Below are 21,262 nucleotides of genomic sequence, written 5' to 3' on the forward strand. Positions count from 1 at the left end.
ATGTAAGATAAAAAAATATGTAAATCGGCTTTAAAATTTAATTTAGCAATAGTTTCTTAATTACTTATTTTTATTTGGGTATTTCCTCTCTGGATTCGTTTCTGGACTGCGCCATTTCCAGATTAATCTATGACACATGGCTTGCGTAACGCTCATGACGTAGCTAATTCGGAACTTGAACTCCAAATTTTGAGAACTGAAACCTTTCTAACCTAAACTAAAACCTTCTCTTTGTGAGTTTCAGTATTGGATAATTGCGCACTTTTACTTCTGCCTCTGTACCGCTTGGACGCAATTTCATTCTGCTTTTTTTTCTGTCCTAACATTATCAAAAATGTAAATATTCTGGAAATAAGCACGATTAGAGTGCCAAGTAAACTGTGGCCACAAATGTCAATAGAAATAAAAAATGAAAATTTAACCTTACTCGGCTACCAAGTTTCCTTGTAATCAGCATTTTAGCATTCTACGCAGTCGGAATTCTACCTCTTCAATATGAATCAACGTAGCTATCAAGTATCTACGACATCAGTATTTCTGCGCTTCTACGTCTCACTGTTCCTAGATAGGTACTTCTAAAATTTGTTTATATTACATACATACATATATATATATATAATTATCTGGAAATATCTCTTATCCGGAATCGGCGCGGTCTCGTTGTTGCCGGTTAGAGGGATTCTACTGTATTCAGCCATAGATTCTGATTTTTGAAATCTGAAACATTATTTAAAGAGTTCCTTTGTCATAAAAGGCGTAGATAGAAAGCATTTAAATAACCAGTTTAGCATACGTTATTTTGAGAAGTGGGATGAATCATAAATTTTCTCAAATCTGAATACGAATTTTAGATTCTCGATTTCTCCTAATCTGGAATTTTTGATGCAATAATAATAAAATAAAAATAAGGGAAAAATTTCATTTAATCTTAAAAGTTTTTAATTAAAGCAAAATTTAAAATCTGAGGTTAATAAAAGTTTAAAAACACAATTTATAAATTGTATTCGAAAAAAGAATATCGGAATTACAAAATTATATCTCGCAAAAGGAATATATATATATATATATATAGTAATAAATATAGACTAAAAAAGTAGTAAATTCCGAACCAACTCCACAAAGTCACGAAGGAAATAAATTTTAAGATCTGTGCTATTCCGAAATCTACTTCCTCAGATTAAGATTCCTCAGATCTACTTAAATCAGATTTCCATTTCCTTTCCTTTTTTTTAAGTATTTCAATTGATTTCAAAATTTCTTCTAATTTAAAAACACTGAATTGAAGGGTTTTTTCACACATTTTTTTCATTGGGGAATTTCGGGATAGCGCTGGTTTTAAATTTCATTTCTTTCATGTCTTTGGTTCGGAATTTATTACTTTTTTAGTCTGTTATGAATTAATTGTTTAGTAACATTTTGCGCGCAAATGGTTTAGGAATAATTTTGTTGTAAAAATTTTTCTGTAATACTATATATATATATATTGTATGTGCACATTTATTGTTTACAACTATATTCAGAAATATATGAGGATGTGTAAATTTTTCAGTACGTCTCGATATAGCTGCTCCCATTAGCTGCTCGACAGACGTCAAGGCGATATTAAATTTAAGTCCATGTCTTTTGAAGCGATTCCGGAGTTAAGGTTTTAATAACAGCTATTATTCGACGTTTCAGATGGCTGATATCGGTAATGTTTTCATTGTAAACAATGTTTTTAATGTTTTTAACTAACTTTAAGTCTGTAGATATAAAAACTGGCCTTCGTAGAGGCCACGGGTTTGCACTAACCCGTCCAATCCATGCGTTGGAGAATTTCTCATTTAAGCCTGTACAAGCAGATTGGCATCTAATTTATTAGGCAATTTCAACGCAAGAATTATTTTCGTAAGTTTAAGATTTCATTATGTAATAAGGTTGGCATTCTTTTTCGATGACCTTGTGCTTACTAAGGAGATATAAATGATGCGCATAATTAAAACTCTTGAGGTTCATTTTTTCGAATCGACTATGATAGAATGTTCGAGTAACAGTTGAAATTTTTTACATTATTTCAGAATCTTTTACAGTCAAAATAAAGGTAAGGAGAGCGATGGTTATTTCAAGAGTTAATATAGATGAACTCTGGACGTAGAATATTAAATTCTTTCCTGAAAATTAAGAGTAAAGCAATCGGGGCTGCTGGAAAATGATTCTAATGATCCTGAGGGCTCACTGGAATTTCAACAGTCGCTTTCTTTCCATATTGAATGCTTCTTTTGGACTTCATTAAAACTAAAAACTTTCCAAAATTATAACTTGAAAAGTTTAGTTAGTTTTTACTTCCTTGTACGAAGTAAAAAAAGTTTCAGGCAGCATATTTCAACGAAAATATCCATTTTGACCGCTATCGAATGCAATTTAACGATGTTTTTGCGTGATATCTGTACGTAAGGACAGAATAAAATACTCTTTTCCTTCAAAAAAATTATAAAACTGCTTTAAAATTAATTCTGAAGAGAATTTTTCGTGGCGTCTGTACGAACGTATGTACGTACGTTCGTGCGTACGTACGTATCTCGCATAACTCAAAAACGAGTAGCCTCAGAACGTTGAAATTTTAACATGTAGATGTGCAACTCGTATTTTGGTTGCAGTCAGCCGCACCAAACGTATATAAATATATTTATATATATATCCACTCTATTACCCGGCTCAGTGATCTCAGTTTCTTTACTCTTATACGTTTGTAAATTGTACATTTTTTTCTTTAAAAATGATTGAATTATATTGTTTTTATCTTCCGGTTAAGGTAAATCTGTGTGCAATATTTTTAGAATTATCAGCAATTTTAAAGTTGATTCAGAAGTCAAACAACAAAAATCAGCGTTAATTCACAGAATTTTCACAGGACTAGTTTCGATGGTTTTACCGAACCATCATCTTCAGCTGCAAAACCGCAAATGAACAAGATAGGAAATAATGTTTAGATAAGATAAGAAAGCCTGGACAAGAATAAGCAAGTGGCGCCATCTGTTGGCGAAACCAGAACTAAAACATAATTTCTCTAAAAGCCGAAGGCAAATTTGGATTGGAATTAGGATCGTTAACTAGAACAGAAAGATTTTTATGAATGTGAAATGCCTCTAGAAAATCCAGTTCTCCAATGGAAGATGTTTTTTGAATAATTTTGGCAGCAGAAAAATTGAAAGTGTGATTTTCGGACCAACAATGTTGAGCAACAGAAGACTTTTGTGTTTCCTTTTTTCTAACATATGCCTCATGTTCTTTGACGGGAAATTTTAAGGCTCTCTTAGTTTGGCCAATGTAAATTAAACCGCACTGGCAAGGAATCCTATAAATACCCCAGGAATTCATATCCGGAATGGGGTCCTTGAGTATAGAAGTTGGAATTTTATTGATGGGAGAGTAAACAACCCGAAAGTTAAATTTCTGCAAAATATGTGCAACTTTATAGCTAATTGATGGAAAGAAGGGAATGACAACAGAATTTTTATAATCTCCTAAAATAAGAGTGTGGCTTTTAGTGTGTTGAGATGAGAATTTTTTAACTGCTTGATTAATAATGTTGGGTGAAAAGCCCCTGTCAATAGCTATTGCTTTTAAATAATTTAGTGATCTCATCTCAACACACTAAAAGCCACACTCTTATTTTAGGAGATTATAAAAATTCTGTTGTCATTCCCTTCTTTCCATCAATTAGCTATAAAGTTGCACATATTTTTGCAGAAATTTAACTTTCGGGTTGTTTACTCTCCCATCAATAAAATTCCAACTTCTATACTCAAGGACCCCATTCCGGATATGAATTCCTGGGGTATTTATAGGATTCCTTGCCAGTGCGGTTTAATTTACATTGGCCAAACTAAGAGAGCCTTAAAATTTCGCGTCAAAGAACATGAGGCATATGTTAGAAAAAAGGAAACACAAAAGTCTTCTGTTGCTCAACATTGTTGGTCCGAAAATCACACTTTCAATCTTTCTGCTGCCAAAATTATTCAAAAAACATCTTCCATTGGAGAACTGGATTTTCTAGAGGCATTTCACATTCATAAAAATCTTTCTGTTCTAGTTAACGATCCTAATTCCAATCCAAATTTGCCTTCGGCTTTTAGAGAAATTATGTTTTAGTTCTGGTTTCGCCAACAGATGGCGCCACTTGCTTATTCTTGTCCAGGCTTTCTTATCTTATCTAAACATTATTTCCTATCTTGTTCATTTGCGGTTTTGCAGCTGAAGATGATGGTTCGGTAAAACCATCGAAACTAGTCCTGTGAAAATTTTGTGAATTAACGCTGATTTTTGTTGTTTGACTTCTGAATCAGTATTTATTCGGCGTGTTATTGTGTCTTAATTTTAAAGTTGTTTAATTGCTGCTAAGCCTGTTTTAATGGCGGCCATTAATGTTTACATTTGAAACAGGAGACTAGTGGATTTGTTGCCAATCTAGAGAAACTTAGCTTCGCAACAACAAAGATAACGCATTCATTTATTATTGCCAATTAAATCATGCTTAATTCTTTCTGGAATTTTTTCGAGGAAATAAGGGTTTGAAATTTACTTCGTAATTTTTAATATAGATATTTTGAGTTTTTATGTATTTTTGCCTTCTCGCGAAGTAAGAACTGAATTAGTTAAATGAGAAATACTCAATCGTCTGTGAAAAACTGTTTCTTTTTTGTTTTGTTTTCTTAATTTCTTTTATACATAGTTCTAGCTTTATTATAGTATTTGAATACAACATGTGGCAACGATTAGATAATTCTTCAAATGATATACATTTTGTGCATTCTGAGTTATAATATGAATGAAATATAATACTGTTACGTAAACTTAGCGCCAGAGTGTCGCTATGGTAAACAAAGTGAATTTTAAAGAATGCATTTATTCTATTGTGGTTTATGCGCTGTCGGCGAAGTAGGTTTAATTCAATCTAATAAGTTTAAATAAAATGCAAGAAAAAATGCGTATAATTTAATATTCCGTACAAGGAAGTCATGTGATGTATACATCAGATTTTTTAGGTTAAGATTAAAAGCATTTGAATGATGGAAAATCATTACTACTTACTTTAATATTAAAACACAACAAATTGCTGTGATCGAGATCAAAAGCACGTTACTTGAAAGAGAGATTACGCATTGTCTAAAGACAACGAGAAAGTGTTTAAATAGGTCATTGGTTAAAATTTAAAGAAATTTAAAAGCAATTTTCTTCAACAATGAACAGTCTGGTTGATCGGTTACTTAAGATACCGAATTTCACGGTTTATTAGGTATAGCGATGCACTTGCACTTGAGTTTCACTCTTAATGACTTTTAACATTTGATTAGAATTACGTATTATTTTATCTGTCTTTTCTTACTACGATTGTGATTTATTACCTTGTTTTTAAATTTTCTTATATTTCCTTATTTACGTTATTTTTATCATTTTCATGTCAATTCAAGTTTGAATTGTTATTCGAGTATATTTTCTTTTCAAATTGTGTTGAATCTATGAAACTCGAAATTCAAGAGATTTTATTAAGCATTTCATTTACTAAACTTTATACCTTTTTTTTTAACAAATTTAGGTATATTAAAAAAAAAACTGCATTTTAAATTTGTTTTACATTAAATGCGAATTGCAAAATTTGCTTTATTAAAGAAATTTAATATTAACAATTGTTTTGGTATTTGAAAGATCAAGAGATTAGAGAGATTAGATTGGATTATTTGCGTTATGATAAAGCACGCTAAAGCTAGGAAAGGATGCCTCCACAGAGCGCTTTCTTTATTCTTGAAGATCTACTTCGGTTTCACTTCACAGTTTCCTCGCTGACTGTTAATAAAAAGTTTCAGTTCCCAAAGTGAAAGTATTCTTGTCAAGTACCTGCGTCATTAGCGTTATGCAAGAATCACATGGCTTAGATTAATTCTGAAATGCTGCAGTTTAGAGATTTATTACATAAGTAGTAAGAGTTTTAGGACAGAAATGAGGTACAGCTAAATTAAAATAGAGAACTTAGGGATTATTGAAAATTATAGTTAGAAATATTTCCTCATATATATATATATATATATCACTACTAATTTCTTGTTTTCTTTCCTCCTGATATTACATTTTAGTAGAAATTAGCAACAGATTAAATAATACAGATAATCATTAAATTATTTTGAAGCAGGAGTACTTAAAAATGAGCAATGACCTCGCCATGACTCGAACCTGGACCTCTCGAATATGCGCCGAGTGTGCTACCTCTACACCATGAAGGCATGCTGGCAGGAGGGGGGAAAAACATTTAAAAGGGCGACTGGGGGATTAAGGGAGCCAGTCGCCAAATCCTGGAGGTGGCGAGTATTGTTCACCACCTTTTTTTTATTTCCACTGTATTCGGATTTTCTTTTTATGTGCGAGACGAGAAAAATGAGCAATGCTCTCACCTGTATTCGAACCTGGACCTCTCGAATACGCGCGGAGTGTGCTACCGTTACACCACGGAGGCAGCTGGCAGGAGGGAAAAAATATCTCATTACAGAAATTCAATAATTTTCCTTAATACATTTAATTTTAAATACACACCGTCCGGAAGGGTTTCGTAGCACAAGAGAGTTCAAGAACCCCTACTTTAAATCTTGTTAATTAACCGTGATCTGTTTGCATTTTTTTATAATATCACACATTTAAAAGGCCAGCACATAATAGATAGTTCCCCCCTTTGTCAAAGAACCTTTATTGTCCATTAAGTAGATTAATATTTCGTGATATGGATGTGTAAACATTGTTAAATTTACTTTTACTTAGCCTATGGTACATTCTGCATTCAACATAACAGGAATCAGTAATTGTAGAGTGTATAAATGATATGCTACAATACGGAAACAAGCGTTTTTGTATTATTAAAAACTAACGCAAATGTGCTATTTATAAATGAGTGTTTATTCAGTAGTGATTTCCGGGTTACCCGCAGCGTGGCCGCTTCTGCGTTGATTTGTTTCAGTTATCCCATCTGTCCGACACCATTTAGCCCTTTCTCTACTTGTACCAACACCAACCACTTAAAGAAGTCCCATCCTTAATCCATTGCAATAGATACAAATGGCGGGCGGCTGGCCTCGAATTTCTTTTTTGTTGATTGTTATTTCGCTCGATATGCCAGTCGAGAGAATGGCCTACTTCGCTCTGATGCCCTTCTGCCTTACTTCAGCTGAAGAGATGGAAAAATCGTGCATGTTTAGAATGACTTTGCACCTCGGACGAAGATGGTCACAGGTTTTCTCTCTCTTCGTTGAAATGGAATTCGAATGATTTTTCTCGTTTCTCCTCACGGTGAGTGTTTCTGTTCTGACTTGGATTTCCTCTTCTATCATTGTTATTCATTTACATGATTACCAATGATGCTTTTCCGATTAGTTGCACAAATATAAAAGAGAACTGTCTTTTTTAGTCATTTCACAAAGTCGAATTTTTGTCATTGAGAATCAGTTGTTTTTTTATAAAAATTATTCGTGACTTATTTCAATTTCAACTTTAAAGTAGGTGAATTAATTTTTAATTAATAATTAATTAGGCGGCAAATAAAATTTTTATCTATTTTATATCCTTTATATTAAAAAAAGAATTTAATAGAAATTTTACTGAAAATGAGCTTAAAATCATTTCTAGAATTAAAATTAATTTTCACGTTAAGAGAAAACGCTTGATTTCTAATTTATGAAACTAGAATTTAGTAGCTGTTTGGATAAAATTATGGCAAGTAATATACACACATTTGATGGAAGACTAGACATTCAGTGTTTAAGAATTTAACTAATCTGCATATATTATCAAAGTATGAAAAAAAGACTTTAACAGTAGGATATCAAAGTATAATTATTAAAAAAATAATATTATTTGCTACGTTTGATCGGTTTATGCTTATTTGGACATTTGTATTTTCTTGAAAATGATTGATATAAGTGGCGACATCATAAGATTTTTAATACTTTCACAAATAATAATTGCAGAAAATATTTACTCTTGAAAATTTTAGATCTTAGAATTTTGACAAGAAGAGCTCTAACAAATCATGTGTAAATTACAATTGCTTCTGATACAATATTTTTTATTTATTCAACCAATATCAAATTTGATTATATCGAAATTATCCTAAGAGGAAAAAGGAATTTTTACGTGAAAGAAATTCAAATATTTTAGCTGCTTAAATATTATGCTTGCATAATTATTCTGGTCTTTGGAAGGAAGACCGGTGTTTGTTAAAAACTTTGTTGTTGTTGTTCTACGTTTGTTAGAAACTATTTATTGTTGTTATTTTAGCTTGTACGCGCGCATCAGGTCTTTTTTATTACCAATTGAAATATAAGTTTATTTTCCAAAGGGAGTTGAAACTTCAGGGTAAGACATTGTCTTTAATTACAATATTTTTATTACAATTACTTACTAAGTACTTTCTGGAATATTTGCGTATTATTTGATCACATTGACCATGATTGCGCATGGATGTTACTTGTCTGTTAAGTCAATAATTAGTATTAATGATTAATACATCATGTCATGTGAATTAAGATGACCATTATACAGATATTCAATAGTTATGTACATAATATAATCTCCCTCAATACCTCTCAGTTCAGTTGTCCATAAAATCAGTTAAAAAGATAAACTTTCTAGTAGCTGAATGCGAAAATATAGTTAATTACAATCGAGGGCTATTTACCTAATGGACAGATTGTTTTCGTATAGGATTCTACAAAGAAAACTGAACTGTATTTACATTTCAATCGGAAAAACACTTAGCAGTCGAAAGTGCATTCCATACTTTGAGCTCGAAGTAAAGTGAAATAATGTGTTTACATCTGAATTAGCAATGTATAAATTTTATTTCAATAATGTATCTTTGTTTTTCACAGATTTTTCATATTTGTATGCTTACTTCTTTTTTCTAGCGGCTGTAAAATATTTCTAAAATTTACGGATTATAAACTCCTCTAGAATGTGTTAGTGTTTTTGTTTTCATGCGAGAACGAATATTCACTGAAATACTTCTTTAAAGAAAGATGCAACAGAAAAAAAAAAAAAAAGAGTTACCGTTTTGCAATTCCATGAAGATGAAATGTTCTCCTCTAGAGAAACGTAGCAGTTGTCAGTTAATTAACACATTCGAAAAGCAAGGATTCTTGTTTTATCTAGTGTATTTTTTTATTAATAACAGAATAGTTGCTTTTATCAGATGTTAATGACGACGTCATTAACGTCTGACATTAAAAAAGTTTAGATGGAGATTTATTAAAGTTGGCTTTAGGATGGAACAATAATGACAGTGTTTTCTAAAAACAGTGTCTCTCATTGTGAGACTTTCTTAAGTCAGTTGAATTAATTTTTAACTGTCGATTTCGAAGAAAATGGTTTCGCTGGAAAGGGAGAAAATTTTTGCGTTAGTAGTCTTTAGAATTAATTCTTTTCGGGTCTGTTACAATTAAAATTCAAAACTTTGATAATAAATAATTAATTAACATATTAAATAAGTAAGTAACATATTAAAAATTATTTTTTTTTCACTCGGTGGCAAAACAACTTTCCAATAAGTGTATATTTCTGTTTTTCTTCCCAGATGGTTGAAATAGTTTTTGTTTGTTCTCTCCGAATTAAGGTTTTGTTGGAAAAGAAAATTTTTCATATCGCCGTGAACTCATATTAGTGCTTCATGAAAATTAAAATAAAACAAGTATTATAAAAAAAGTTTTTAAAAGTCAATTCTTACTTAGGTCAACAAAGAAAAGTTTAAAAAAAATTTAAACTACCAAAAAAAATTTAAATTTAAAATTTTGAAAATGTTTAATATGTGAAAAAACTGTATTAACATTAATTGTCATCCACTACAAATTTAAAAAATGTATTTCAACTTCAATGGACGAATAAAAGTATTTTATTAACGATTGAAAATTAATTAATTAATAATTAATTAAATAAAAAATTTTAAAGTCAATTCCTACTTAGGTCAACAAAGAAAAATTTTAATAATACAAAAAAGAAAAAATTAAAAAATTTTTAATATGTGATAAAACTGTGTTAACATCAAGTGTCATCTACTACAAGTTTAAATAAATGCATTTGAACTTAAATGGATGAATAAAAAGTATTTTATTAATAACTGAAAATTTGAAAAAGATATAGGGAGAATGTGAGCTAATAGTAGGAATTTAAAAATTAATATTAATCAACTAGTTCATATACTGAAATTGTTTTTTAATTTGAAGATGAAAATATTTTCTGGTAAAAATAGTTTAATTTTATCACAAGTCTACTTTTCAAATTATTTTTCTCTGCATAACGAAAGGTCCCGAAATCGAAAACTATATCATTAGCTTCGTATCTCGTGTTGCAATACAATTTATTTTAGTATTTCTATCTAAGTGAAATTTTAACATTTTTAATCGCTAAGTACAACTAAGGTTGTCTAAGATAAGATCACACGTAGCTAAAAATGTTTAGATTGTTAATCCTTTCCTTTGGAGGTTTACAGTCTCTAAAACAAAAAATTTCGTTAACCGTGTACAGCTTTTTTATTTGGAATGGAATTTTTATTTGGATGACTGGAAATTTCTGAAAGTCATATACATTGTGAAAAGGAGGGGAATCAGAGTTATTCATAAACTCGTGAGGCATTTTAAAAATTCGTATCAAATAAATCACATCACCGATACTAGACTTTAATGTACTGAAATAGAGGTAAATTCATGAAGTGTTTTCTTATCATATTTCATAAACGCTTAATGTGTCCATATTTGCTGATACATATGGACTGTGCAACACTGAGATGCTTTATTTAGACGTATTAAAAAGGTGATTGAATCTATAGTTGAACGAAAAACAATAATTACTTCTTTTAATTAAAACATTTATCTGGAACATTGTCACATAAACTACTTGATAAAGGGGGTATCTGAATAAAAATTTGCCACTTAGATGGACGCATAGGACAAAGAGATGATGTATTAACGTGGCGTCCACTCCAGTCTTCGGATTTAGTATCATGTGACTTCTTGCGCATGGGCGGTGTCCAGAATATTTGTACCTGAACTGCCTACTCAGGATCATCGCAGCCGTTTCGTTGATGATGTGGCACGAAACGGCTTTCATTGGCACGAATAATTTAGGGGACGTAGTGGTTTATCGCATTGATGTTCTACAGTATGAGGAAAAGTGAACTCATTAACTATTTGTTATAATAAAAAGCTGCGAGTTTTCTTCTATTTTAGGAAATAAAATTTGATAGCTTATTTATTATGATTTTTTAAAATGTATCATGGAATTATGAATAATGCTGTATAAAAATAATACTGTGTATAAAAAATTTCGTTAATTTATGTGGTAAAGCCGCGTCGTCCAATTCCTGCACTTGGCAGTTTAAAATGTGCGCTGGTTTCGTGAACCACACAATTTATTTAGCTAAACCAATATTTAGAAGTGCATCCTGAAACGATATTTATTGTAGGCATTAATTATGCATTGCATATATCTTCTTATCTGCCACCGAACGGAATAGTGGTTAGTAACCCTGACGAACGTACCGAAGTGCCTGGATTAGAATCCCAGAGAAAGCATGGATGTTGTAAATATATAGTGTCTTTGCGGCATTGAGGCACTCTAAACATACGATGAGCCGAACGTCGTTTAGTGTGGTTTGGTGTTAGTGGAACAGGGGTGAGAGGATTAAAATATGTGCTCATTAGAATTAAAGTTTGGTGAGTTAGGAGGCTAGGATATTAACTGGCATTCATTAATATGGTCTTCAGTAATAATGTTCAAATCACTAACACAGTTTTTACTTATAATACGCAGAATTGTCTCACTGAAAGAGTCCATACCTGCTGGGGGAGAAGCCACAAAAGATTGTAACTCGTCAGCAAAGTTTTTTACATAATCCGCAGCTGTAATCACACCGTTCTGATAAAGCCACCGGTCCTAAAGCATACTACCTCTACCAATGGTCTTTTCCATACTGTTGTTGATGAATGCCTATCGTGTATTGATCAACTGTTCACCTAAAGAACTACATACTCTGATGTGATCATCAATTTGATGTAAAAAAAATTCGTGATTTATCCAGCCACGCAACTCTTTTCCATTATTGCATGGTTTTATCACGATTTTCACGGTCCTGGTAGTCATAAATATGTATGATACGATGTTAACAGAAACATATTAGAGGGGGTGTTTGTTAAGAAATCCTATATCTATTAGAGTACGCTGAAATGTGTACTTGTATACACTTGTCTTTGGATCTGTATTGTATTCAGCTGCTAGTTGAGCCACCAAGAGCCATCTATTTGCAAGAGGCAAGCGGGGAAATATTCACTGTCCGTGTTCAATGATTAGGTATAGCCGTATAACATTTTGGCATTTATTACTTCTTTCACCATCCTTTTTCCATAGGTACTAACAGCAGCAACATTTGAACACCAGACGAGCAGCGCCGTTTAGGAAATATTTGTTAGGCTAATCATAGCCTGGCTTTTATCAAAGTCATATAAATCAGCAGCCATCTCTATCATGTGTACACTAGTCGACAAAATGATGCCTTAGTATCCAAAGCAGCCGTTAAATAATTTTATCACTGTTACATGCCATCTGTGGCATTCCAAGCAAGTGCAATTCTCTCAACGCAGAGTCGAAAATAATGTTTTGTTTGGTCAGTGTAAAAGGCACATTCTCATACGCTCTCATAATCAATTAACTACCCACATTTGCCTTATCATTGATTTATTGGAAAATAAAGTGCTTTCTCATGTTTAGTTTGCTGAAGTGCATTTTTGAAGGGATTCAAAACATTTGTGAAGATTCTGGTGTGGATTTTCTGCATACTTGGCCTTTTATCACGGCAAAACTTTTATGGCTTCCAAGAAAATTCCTATATAACTATTCCTCCACAAATGATTTAGATTTGGCTTTGATAATGATGTAAGTTTTATCTGATAATGCAGAAGATATCTTCTCTATTGATATTCTACTGTTTATGATTTATGAAAAGCTGAATGAAGAAAGAGGTGCGTCCTCACATCGCTGCAATGAGTACCAACGCGATATTTATGGACGATAACGCCTGCCCCCATAGAACTTGAGTGGTGCGGAGATATCTGGAGAGTGAAACCAGTTCACATCTGCCGTGGTCTGCTAGATCTGAATTCGATAGAGTGTGTGTGGGACATGTTGGGACGGCGGATAGCAGGTTGCAGTGTGCCGCCAGGCACCCTCCATGAGCTCCGACATGCATTGGCACTAAATATACAATTAGGGATCAACAACACTATTGCCAGATAGCCTCACCGTAGTCAAGCATGCATTTCAGCTGATGTTTCCATTGCACATTCCTCTGACCCATTTTTTTGAGCAGGAGTGCATTATAATACTAAAGCCTGAGTATCGTTTTAATATTTATCAAAAACAGCTCACAGAAATTAGAAAATACACCTCTATTATTATCTGCAAATTTTTATGAATTTTAAAAAATGAGTCCAGCGTTTTAGTGAATATTTTTAGCGCATATATTTTTAAGTTTTGCACTTTAAAAAAAACGACGCAAGAGTTAATTCAGATATTTCGGCCAGTTGAGCTTATTCGTCTACGAAAATTGTTTTACATGCTGTTTTTCACACTTTTGATATTATTTTGATATATTTTTAGGGAAATAAAATTTATTACTATTCCAGAATATTAACATTTATTTCTGTTAATGAGAAATTATCAGGCTGCAAGTTTCAATTCAGCAAATAAGATTGAAAATGTAAACTATTATCACTATTCCTGTATACACTGGGCGCATTTCCTTTCTTTTGATACGATAGCAAAGCGTTTAATTTTTTTTGTGTGCATCACTAAGTGTACGTAATGCAAATAGTTATATGAGAAATATTCAAATAATCTGAAATTGAATTTTACAAAAGTCGATCTAGAAAAATAGTGGCAATGACATATTTCGACATGAAAAAAATTACTAAAATTTGTACCTGTTTTGAGTATCACAACCGTAAAATTTATGCGGAATATAAACAGATTATGTGCAATTTTTATCGATTTTTGAAGTTAAGAAGTTTTTGTTTTTCTTCATGTACATAAAATTAAGAATTCTTCGTTTTGGAATTCTTGAAGAGTATCGTTTTGCTTGAGAGCTTGTCATTTTTTAAGAGGGATTTTTGACTCGGAAGCCTCTTTTTGGCACGTGTCTAGTCTTCGAAGCGTTAAGTCTTTTCTTTCTTATTTCAAGATATCATACTAACAGCATGAAATATTCATTGACATCAACGACATAATTCGTCATAGAAAATTCTTCGAGATGGCTATATTAACATATAATTTTCCGAAGTATATTGTTGCGAGATCTCTGGTCATTGAGCCGAAATGAAATTCTGTAGAGTTAGCGAATAAATAATTGTGGAATTATCATAGGAACACAATAAGCAGGGATAAATACATATCTGTAAACCAGATTATAAACGGAACTCTAGAACAAAATCTTAGTTTCTTTTATAAATAAAAATACGCAAAGAAATGTAGTTAAAAGTAAACCTTATACAGTTACTTCAGAAATGTATCTTTCAAATAATAGTCTATTGTAGTACGTAAAGAAATGTAGTTGAAAGTAAACTTTATACAGTCATGATAATAATATATCATTCAAATAATGAATTGTTGTAATAGGACATAGTAAAACTAGTTGTTTTTTTATTTAATTTAATATAATTCCGAGTACAATTGATTCACTTTATGAACTTATTACTTCTTCCATTCGCTGACCACGCCATAGTCTAGTCTTTCCATTCTTTGTGTTTCGACACTTTACGTTATATAACTCTAACAAATCGCCAATCGCTCATCTTCGCCTTATTCCACTAATGTAAATTATGTAGAAGTTATTCTGACCTTTAGTTCAGTTGAACAAATTGTCAGTTCACTTGGCGTAAGAACTAACAACCTCATATAACATGAGCTTTCATCTTCCAAATTTTAATAATAAATCATTACTTATCAATAATATCGCAACGTCAGTCACTAAAAACAATACGTTCTTCTTACTTCCTACTGGTATCCAAATTTCAAGTTATTAGCACAAAACATACGATATCTCCAAAGATAATTGGTTTATTATGATGGAATTTTGACACAGATGCCAGATACTGGAAGAAAGCCAGTAATAAAAATAACAGAATAAACAGGGAGTAAATGCTTTGCGATATGGAAATGAAACTGCAAAGGGTCGAAATATGGCATTTCATATTTTTAGAATTGTTCAGTTGATAAGGTGTATGTTCACCTTTCACAGCTTTTCATGCTTCACAACAGACCGTCATACTGTAAATTGTTGATCACAGTTCATGGCAATAATTTCATTCTTCTAAAAGCGAATGTTTGGGAAATGTTGACATCAAACAATGACTCTTCCTAGAGAATGCCAAACATGCTGTATAAGATTTAGATACGAAGATATCGCTGATAAACCATACGGCGAATACCTTATCCTTTTTGAACCAACTGAGCTCTGTGTACACTCGTGTAATCTTTAAGAAAAGTAAAGTATCCAACGACCCTCAGAAAAAGTCTAACAGGTATAGTTTGGAGCAAGGCCAGCACCTGTCCTTTTCCATAGGTATATTAGGTGTTGCCGAGTCTTGCTAACTGTTAAGCTTCTGCCCCAGTTTAGAGAAATAACAACCCGAGGTTGGAGAAGGTTTGAGAGTCTCCAACCCTCTTCCTTTTCCAACAGCCTCTCGAGAGGACCTTAGGTTCGCCGTGAGTTTTGAGTGCCTATGCAGTATATCCTTGTCACGCTTACAAATATTACATTCCTTCTTCGGTATTCGAAACCGGACCCATCGGAACAAGTCACTAACCATTATACCAAATGGACAGCTGGAAAGGTCTAACATGAGGAAAGGTCTTCGCCTGGGATGAGGATAACCTCATCCCAGGCGAAGATGACTGTGCGGTCACAGTGCTCGCATCGATGACATGGTGTGCTACCATTCAGCATTATACCTTCCCACACAAAGATACCACTTTCACCAAAACGGTCGGTTTCTTTTATATTGGAAAGATTGAACAGCTTAAGCTCAGTCTTCCAAGCCTAAGCCATAGCTCTCAGAGCAGCACTTATATGTGCTAACGATTATCTCAATGACAGGAATAGAGCCATTTATGTATTCTCGGATATCCAGGAGCGTTCTAAGAGCGCTGAATAGCAAGAACACAACGCTCATGATCAGAAACTGATTAACACGGAAAGTAACCTTCGCCCAGTCACGCTGAATTGAGTGTGAGGACATAGGGATTGAAGAAAAGTGGCTGCTGACCAAGCAGCGAAGAAAGCCTCAGGAAAGGGAAGCGTAGATTGTGAGCTTCCACTTTCAAGACTGGTGGTTAAGAATCAAATTGCTAAAGATGAAAGATAAGAGGATGCGGACACAGGTAGGCTCACACACGGGTACCATTCAAAGGTTTCACTAAAAGAGATGGAGGACAGACACTCTCCTCATGATGGCTGCAATTAATCGCGGGAAATTTGCAAGTTATTTCAAGCGTTTCCTCAAACGAAATACCAAGTGTGAATGCGATGCGGTAGCAGAGACAGCGGACGCTAAGCACTACATCTATGACTGCCCACTACTTTCAACAGCGAGGAAGGAGCACATACGGAGCTACGCAGCAACAATTCTGAGAATGAACTCATCCTATAATTCCAGATATGCAACTAGGATAAAGACAGCCATGAAATATGGATTAGGCAATGAGGAGAAATTAATTGTAGAAAGATGATCAACTATTTATCTATAAAACTAATACATTTTTTATAACCAAGACGAATTGCAAAGGAGCAACTTTACACTTCTACCTATATGACCATAATGTAGAGAGACGACTCCATATTGTATATAGTTCTTTCATTGTTTCTATGTAACTTGTTCATATGCTTGAACCAATAAAGGATCAGTTGGACCCCAGTTGACGAGGTCAAGACGACGTCAGTTGACGAGATATCGAAAGATGATCAGCAAGCCATCTGTAAATCTAACTCATTCTGTGTAACCAAGAAGAACTGAAAGGAACACCTTTACCTCTGTATAACCATAATGTAGAAAGACGACTCTACCCTGTATATATTATTTTCCTTCTTCCAGCAGGCCGTTGTGGTGTAACGGTAGCACACTCGGCGCGTATTCGAAAGGTCCAGATTCGAGTTCCGGCGAGAGCATTGCGCATTCTACACGTCTCCTGCTTAAACCTTATGACTCTACAAATGGCGCTCGAACTAAAAACGTTGTGGACAATAATTCGTCACCACCAGGATTTGTTCCTAACGAATATGTTCCTTAATCTCCCAGTCGTCCTTTAAAAGGAGAAGTATATAAGGTATTTCTTCCTCCTTCTAGCATGCCTTCGTGGTGTAACAGTAGCACACTCGGCGCATATTTGAGAGGTCCAGATTCGAGTCCCGACAAGGGCATTGCACATTTTTTACGTCTCTTGCTTAAAAAAGCATAATAACTCTACGCGCTCTTTCATTGTTTCTATATAACTTATACAACAAATTTTTCAGTCATGAATGATGCTTTGTCCGCACAATTCCTTAGTCTTGAGAAGCTCGTGATACTAAATTTAGGAGCGGTAGTTTCTTTCGGCTCATTATTTCGGCAAGAGGCGTCTAAATTTCTCTTTCTCCGTAGTGTTCTTAATTGAACAAGGCCAACGATAAAAAAAATTAGCTATGTTGGATAAACGAAAATCAGACACAGGCTCTCTCCGGATGAAGACTCATCGAGAATCACTGTGTGTGATGAATCTCAAATCTTCATTGAAGCAGTCATGGATTAGGCTGAGGATAATGTGCTTGGCTCCTAAAAAGAGTGGCTGCCATCTGCGATCTGTTGAAGAAGATACATACGCTGGGCATACATATTCTGTTCGCTGGGCATAAATGCATATTCTGCTATGCGTCTGAATACACTTTGACAGGAAGTTGTTCCAGATGCAGCAGTAATATCCTTAAAGACTTTTCTAGCACTGGTATGGTGTTGTACATTTAACTGCCACTTAGCAATTTTTAGCAGGTGTTGTGATTCTTGGACGGCCTTGGATGGTCCTCTTGGTGATTGGACTCACAGCCTCTAATTGATGGATATCGCCATTCGAGGCATTCATAACCATCTAGCCACCTTTGCTTGAGAATTGTCATCTCAGTCCATCGTCTAAGCCAGGCGTACACGAGTAAATTTAGAGGAAAAATACGAAGAACTCAGAACTTCCTTAGAAAATGTACTGTTACATATATATAAAAGCCATTTGCATAATAATACTCGTACAAACTATTTGTATGCAAACAAGCCATTTTCAGAAAATTTATCATTTTTTATGCTTTTTAACGTGTTGAGAATGCAGATAAATATTTATAACACGGACAATTTTTGCTTTCTCTTATTTACGATGATACATAGGATTCTGTTAAGAGGAGAGAGGAAAGCTTGCAGTTTTTTTGCCACTCCCAAGAAATAAAAATTGCAATCTGAAGACTTCGTACTCCAGTTATGCACGTTAAAACTAACTTTACCAATAATAATTTAAAAAATTAAATACATTAACCATTAAATATTGTAAAACATCATAAAAATGATCCCTTCATTTATATCAGATATAGCATTAGAAACATCTTTTATTAACCTACATTTTCTTGATTATTGTTTTGGATTATTTCTGTTCCATCTGTTCATCATTTTCTGAATCATGATCATGTTTACGGAATCTATTTTGCCAAGATAGGATTTTGTACGTTTATTGAAAACAATAGACCTCCTGTGAGATATAATAAATTACGAATTCTGTGGTTAATGGCGAGAAAATTAGTTGCAATTTCTGGGTTAATTAGACAGAGAGAACATAGAACCATAACAAAGAAGCCGCTATCAAATTAAACTGAGTAAAATAATAATAATAGTAAACTAATACGAAACTACAATAAAATAAACTGTGAGCTCTGAGGTTAAATCCAGATTACAATATCGTTTGCTAATGTAAGAAAGGAAATATGGTGAATGTTCGTTTTTTACCTGCACTTGCTGTTGCAAATGTTGGTCAGGACTCGAAAATAGCACGGTCAATGGCTAGAAAAGAAGACAGAGTAAAAGGCAGATTGAAGGAAAATAAATTATTAAGTTAATGATGTAATCAGTTAAATTTTTATCTCGTTGAACCATACATTTATTGTTAAATTAGTGTTTACCTTCAAATTTTCAGTTTCGTCAATTGATTAGAATTCTCATAAAATTAATAAGATGGGAGAATATATGTAGTTGCCAATTATGTAATTCTAAATTTTGAATTTTTTACCCCTTCGTCAAGAAAATTAGCTATGTCAACATGGTCTTGAGAATTTAACATAAAAATTTGTAATAGCAGATATTTTTCAAAACATATAACAAGGTTTTGGAGAATTTAAAATTTTAAAGTGCGTAAATAGTTCAGAGTTAGATAATATTTATTGATTTTGTGATTAAAAATAAATTTAAAATGATGTAATTATAGAAAAAGAAGAACTATATAAATAAGCTTAGACACTTTTATTATGTTAAGCTTAATTGTTTAACAATTAACAATTAAACTAAGGCCACAATTTTTAAGTTACTTGGAATATATTCATAAATAAATTCGATAAATATGTATAAATATTTTATAATAAATTATTAGTATAAACTACTCCTAATAAATACAGAACAGAATTAATTACTTAAAAAATATATGCATTTATATCTAACAGCACATACACACTTTTAGTACATTACATTCTGTGTCGTAGTTATACATTATCAGAAGAAATCATCTTTTCAGCGCTTGTACAAAATATTAAGCTAGTTGCAGCGACTATTATGATACCGCAGCTTTACTTTAAATGTCAACTGTGATGTAAAATGTCAACTATGTCAAGTGTAAAAGGTCAACTGTGTCAAGTTCAAATGAAATTTCAATTTTATATAACAGATACCTGCTGTTATGCATTCAAAAAATGAAAAAGAAGAGACACTTTTGCGCAATGGCATTAATCGTTAAGCAGTTAAAAAAATATAACTATTCGTAATATTTCCCCTTGCCTGCCAAATTTGACATTTGCGGACTTTTTCCCGTTTTCTGAAGTGAAAATTCACATTAAAAAGCATGGCAGGATCATAAATTTAGAGCAATACGACGAAGGAATTTAAGAATATTCCAACAGCTGGCATTTGCTTATCCGAAAGTTCACTGAATGTGGCGAGGAAATGTAACATTAAAAAGAACTATAAAATGAATAGAGTTTTTATAATGTTTTCCAAACAGACAAAATAATTTGGTACTTCAAAATGGAAAGTGAAAAACAAAAATAACGTAAAAAAACAAATAATATTAAAAACAAAAATGAAGTCAATTCCTACTTACGTCAACAAAGAAACATTTAAAAATAAATTTAAAAAAAAAAAAAAATCTGAAAGGTTTCATATTTTAAATTACGTCCAAAGGTCCAAAGGGGCGTACTTTAACATTTTATGTGTTACTTTTGTTTATTAAATATCATGTTCTTCGCACTTAAACCATAAAATTCAGTTCAAGAGCAATATCGCAAAATAATTTTAAATTGAGCATATCTTTAGAACTTCCCATACACAGTCTCGTGCGCTGGAGATAAAAATTTTTTTTCTCTACAACCTTGCCATGGCTCGCTTTGAAATCCTTGAGTTTGTTAATCAAAAATTTGTTAAAGTTTTACAAAATATGAAATCCATAATAAAACAAATTCCAAATTTCAAATTTGGACCCACATGCCCATATTCGCATAAGGATTACGTCATTCAAAATTCGATAGCTCTATGCACAGTTGTTTTATCACAATGAGAGAAATGTACATACATTTATGCAGATTTTTCATTATTTAATTTCTTCAAATATAATGCAGGACTCTAACATTTGGTGGCAACAGTTTGAAAAGTGAAACGGACATTTATAGTGAACCAACGCAAAATCGTAAACCTAAAGCAATAGTCCTTCAGAGACAAAGTCCCTTTGGACTAAAAATCTGAAAGGTTAAGATTTTAAATTACGTCTAAAGGGGCGTTTTGTGCATTACCTTTATTTATTAAATATCATGTTCTTTGCACTTAAACCATAAAATTCAGTTCAACAGCAATATCGCAAAATAGTTTTAAAATGAGCATATTTTTAGAATTTCCGATACAGAGACTCACACGCTGGAGATAAAAATGATTTT

At 32.8% G+C, this 21,262-nt stretch overlaps 1 protein-coding gene across 1 annotated transcript in view; it reads left to right on the forward strand.

Moving 5' to 3' along the window:
* Positions 1–7,000: 7,000 nt before the first annotated feature.
* The window catches only part of LOC118186680 (uncharacterized), a 75,942-nt gene continuing 61,680 nt past the window's right edge, over positions 7,001–21,262 (forward strand). The window contains exon 1 of the mRNA XM_035356803.2: positions 7,001–7,311. The gene's annotated coding sequence lies outside the window, so the exon portion shown is untranslated. The remainder of the gene's footprint in view (positions 7,312–21,262) is intronic.

Source organism: Stegodyphus dumicola, chromosome 7 (genome assembly GCF_044657685.1).
Source record: "Stegodyphus dumicola isolate Sdum_Otavi_A_Nest chromosome 7, ASM4465768v1".
In the NCBI taxonomy this organism is placed as follows: Eukaryota; Metazoa; Arthropoda; class Arachnida; order Araneae; family Eresidae; genus Stegodyphus; species Stegodyphus dumicola.